The sequence below is a fragment of the Dermacentor andersoni genome, chromosome 2, assembly GCF_023375885.2.
Source record: "Dermacentor andersoni chromosome 2, qqDerAnde1_hic_scaffold, whole genome shotgun sequence".
Lineage (NCBI taxonomy): Eukaryota > Metazoa > Arthropoda > Arachnida > Ixodida > Ixodidae > Dermacentor > Dermacentor andersoni.
The window spans coordinates 135,187,893-135,193,093 of NC_092815.1; positions in this window are offsets into that span (position 1 = coordinate 135,187,893).

Sequence of the window (5,201 nt, forward strand, 5' to 3'; positions counted from 1 at the left end):
CTGGAGCTCGAAGATACACTCCATGATTGATAAATCACTCAGTGATCACGAGCGTTGAGTGTTAATGGCCCTGCTTACGAAACACACCTCGGTATTCGACTTTGTGCAGCATGACGGCCCGCCATCGATTCCTGCGTCCAGAACACGTCACCGCATCAACACAGGAGCCGCCCAGTCAATCCGACAAAAACCCTATCGTGTGTCCCCGTCAGAACGCAAGATAATTAGCGATCAAGTCCAAGAAATGCTATGGAAAGACGTCATTCGAGAATCACCTAGTCCTTGGGCAGCCCTCGTGATATTGGTGAAGAAGAAAGACGGTACGAGGCGGTTCTGCGTTGATTATCGTCGCCTAAACGCCGTTACTAAGAAAGATGTATATCCGCTCCCACGAAATGACGATGCCATCGACTGTCTCTTTGCCGCATCTTACTTTTCCTCTATTGATTTACGGTCAGGCAAATTTCTATACACAAGGGCGACGGAGAAAAGACAGCATTTGTAACGCCCGACGGATTATTTGAGTTTAACGTGAAACCTTTCGGGTTGTATAACGCACCTGCAACGTTCGAAAGGTTCGTGGACACGATATTACGCGGCTTAAAATGGGAAGTTTGCATGTGCTACTTAGACGACGTTGTGATCTTCAGGCGAACGTTTAGTGAGCACAACAAACATTTAGACTTGGTCTTGAACTGCTTGGAGAAAGCGGGTCTTGTGCTCAATTAAAAAAAATGCCGTTTTGGGGAATGACAAACTCTTGTGCTAGGACATCTGGTCGCTAAAGAAGGCATCTGACCAGATCCACAAAAGACTGCGGCCGTAGAAGTATTTAAGGTACCCAACTCTGTCAAGCAGTTACGAAGTTTCTTGGGCTTCTGCTCTTACTTTCGCCGATTCATTCCCCAGTTTACTGACATGGCTCCTCCCCTTACACGTCTTCTCCAAAAAGGCGTTCCGTTTGAGTGGACTGCAGATTGCGACTCATCGTTTCGCCAGCTCAAGTTACTGCTGACGTGCCAACCAATTCTTCACCACTTTGATCCTTTATCACCAACTGAGATTCACACTGATGCCAGTGGCGTAGGCATCGGTGCTGTGCTAGTTCAGCGTGTTGGTGACAGTGAGCACGTGATATTGTACACTAGCCGGTCCTTGAGCCGCTCCGAGTGCAACTACACAGTCACCGAACAAGAGTGTCTGGCGGTCATTTTCGCAGTGCAGCGGTTTCGTTCGTATCTCTTCAGGCACCCCTTCACTGTGATAACAGATCATCATTCGCCATGCTGGCTTGTGAATCTGTGGGATCCCTCAGGACGACTAGCGTGCTGGGCCCTCCATCTACAGGATACGATGTCGTTATTTGCTACAAAAGTGGCCGGCGACATGCTGACACTGATTGTCTCTCTCGGATGCCACTTCAAACAACTGAATGTGATGCGGACAACTTTGATGAATACATCGCTTTTGTGTCCCCGAAATTTTCGGATATCGGTACCGTCATATCCGAGCAGCACAAGGACGAGAGCTTACAACCGCTCTTCGCGGCAGCACAGGAGTCACCTGCAGGCAGTCGCTTTCGCCTACGTGATGGTGGCGCGCTGTATAAGAAGAGCTATTCGACCACCGGTGCACGCTACCTTTTAGTTGTCCCCAAGAACCTTCGCAACCAAGTATTATACGCCATGCATGATGACCCAACTTCCGGTCATCTTGGTTCCACATGTACGCTCTACCGGGCTCAAGAACGTTTTTACTGACCTAAGATGTGGAAGGATATAGAAAGGTACATTGCCAGCTGCTCTCAATGCCAGCGCTACAAGCGTCCGCCACAAGCGCTACACGGCCTACTTCAACCAGTTCCCCTTTCTAGCGTCCCCTTTGAGCAAGTTGGTATTGATCTTCTGGGCCCTTTCCTGCGATCCTCCAAGGGCAATTGTTGGGTTATCGTTGGCGCAGATCACCTTACCCACTATTGTGAGACTGCCGCGTTGCCATCGGCCACAGCTACAGAAGTTTCTATCTTCTTGCTGGCTAACGCTATACTCCGACATGGACCTCCTCGCATAGTAATCAGCAATTGTGAGCGACAGTTTATCGCGGACGTAGTTGAATAAACCCTTCGTCTGTGTTCATGTAGCTTCCGCCATTCTACGCCCTACCATCGACAAACTAATGGTCTGGTCGAGTGCACAAACAGAATGCTTGCCAACATGCTGTCCATGTACGTCGATTTAGCACACAAGAATTGGGACAGTATCTTGCCTTTCATTACCTATGCCTTCAATACCGCGAGACATGAGACTAGTGGTTACTCACCATTTTTCCTTTTTTATGCTCGTCCGCCGCGCTACACCCTCGACACCATATTTCCCTACTTCGCTCATGACAACGAATCGATTGATGAGATCCTCTGTTGAGCAGAAGCGCGACGCCTTGCTAGGCTACGCACCCTGGCATCGCAGGACCGGTCCAATACGTTATGACGGGCGTCACCGCCACATTTACTTCAATCCTGGTGACCTTGTGTGGCTCTGGACGCCGTTGCGGAAGCGTGACTTGTGCCAGAAGTTTCTCGCCCACTACGTCGGCCCCTACGTTACTAAGGAGCACCTCAGCGAAGTGAACTATCACATTGCGCATCTCACGAGCAGTGGACGACGCTCAGCCAAGGTTGAAGTGGCACACGTCACGCGTCTGAGGTGTTACAACCCACGAGATGACTGACTTGCCCGGAGGGCTTCGTCTGCCAGCGGGAAAATGTCACGAGCTTTGTTATGATCCATGGCTGCCGCGCAGACAACGAGGTGGAAGAAAGAAGAGAACGACGTGAGCCAAGCTACCTCGGGACTGCTCGAAACGCGCCTATCAACCAGATTCATCTGGTTCTGCATTAAACAACTCGTGTGTAACAAATATATATGTATATATATATATATATATATATATATATAGAGAGAGAGAGAGAGAGAGAGACTGGCGGAAACGTTGGAAGAAAATAAATGTGTTGCACATTCGTCCGTTCTTTTGCAGACATTTTGCGACACTATAATATAAGGTAACGTGAAGTAAATTATTTACCTAGACGCACTGCATTAATTTATTTCATTTTGTTTAGGTAAATTAATTTACCGCTGCGCTTGCAAACGTATACTAATTGAATGCATTTAGTGATGCTGCAGAACCCACAGTGTTTCAACCCATTCAAGTCAGTTTTGTAATGAATAAAAAAAACATTTAATTTTGTAACCACAATGTGAGATCTTCGAACGACAACTGTGCTGTGAAGCACAATTGGAACGTGACAATGTGAAAACTGCCGATTGTCATGATCAGGGTAGCTACATGGGCTTGTTTACGTGGTGTCTTCTACTTTCTTGTAGCACAGGCAGAATAAGAAGGACACGGAAAGGCATATTAGACAAACACACAGCGCTAACTTCCAGCAAGAGACTTATTTCTAGTTCTCGCAGACATACTTATGCTCCTCAAGATGTCACAAGACGCATGTACATTGCTTGGCAAATATGAACAAAACAAGGAAAACCACATGCAGACACTTTCCTGTGGCCTCACTGATTATTTAGAAGTGTGTCAGTTCAACGCGAATAGAGATAATCGGGCTGTTTTATTGATAAAGAAATTGTTGGCTTACTGGCATATGCACTTGAATTTTGGTACCATAACACCAGACGGTCATCGGATTTTTCGACCTAGTAGCCTTCTAAGGCTTTCACCTTAATACACTGTGTTCTAGAATGCCGCTTTTTAAGCAACTTTGCTAACTTTGAAGTCACTAAAATGTCACCAATTGTTCATTCAAGTCACTTAAAAAGTCGCCGCTGACTAGATAGAAACTTTGTCGCTAAAAAGACAACATCATCATGCAGCCACAAAATCACTAAACTTTGGCAAGACTGATTACAGGTCGTTAAAGATGGCTCGAACAAACTCAGCGTCAGAAAACTTTGATTGCATAAGTACTGGTTTACCTTGAAGTCAATATTTAATGTGAGCAAGATATGTAAACTTTGCTGTAATGCCAAAAAAGCACAAGCACTTTATACCATGTGTTTCTACGAAGTCTTAAGCAATAACTTAAAAAAGCCATTTTGAAATAAATGAATGGTTCTTTTGGAGGAGGCAACCATGAGGTGATGGATATGAGGTAAGTCCCAAATTTTTTTGGAATTACCCTAACACACACATTTGTATTCACTTTACTTTTTATCCTACATCATCAATCAAGCGACAAGGGGTAGCTGTTGCCAGCAAATGGTGACAACTCCCAGTTTATTTTTATGTAAAAAAAAATCCAATAATTACCTTTTTGAACTAATTATTTAGCATCACAGTCACCCCATTGTTCCCACTGTTCATGGTACGCCTCCGAAGGAACCGGCATTTTATTTCAATATGACTGTATTCAAATATTACTTATAGCCTTCATAGAAGCACCCAGTATGCCAATTCTAAATGCATGTTAGGTTCAAGGTAAAAACCCATTCTTTCAGTATAACAGAGCATATTGTAAAGTGTAACTCCATAACATGTAACATTGTGATATCTGAATGTGCAGTAATTTCAACATTCCTTTCCTCTTACTGTATGCTTTAACTTCAGATTGATAGTGTTCCACACGAAAAAGCAGAAATTAAATGGCTTTCACTAACACAAAGAGAACGTAAAAAATTTTTAGAACATTTATGGTGTACGCATCCATGAACAAGGACTTAACAAAATGAGCTGGCAACAGAGTCAACAGATTGAAATCATCAATTAACATCATCAAGCAAAACACTAACAAAAAGTTTACCTGTAAAATACAAGTACTTTTGTTTTATTAATACAAACCGAAAGGAAAGGGGGGCACCATTATTGGCACCAGCTGCTCCTTTTCACTGGGCAAGCAAAACAAAAGCACAAAAAAGTGATATGCACTCGCGCCTGTCAAACAGTACAAACATTTGCACAGTCCTACCTACAGAAGAAAGTAAACGTGCACGAAGATACATACACAGTTCCATAAACAAGTGAATATGCACAAAAGAGTCGGAAAACAAGCACGTATGGTCAGTTTGTATCTGCACAACAAGACAAATAACATATAACAATGCCAGACATGAGCTAAACACTTCTTTTCATGAAAAAGGAAAGGCAACTTGACAACCATTGCAGCCAACGTAAATTTGTCGGGGCAA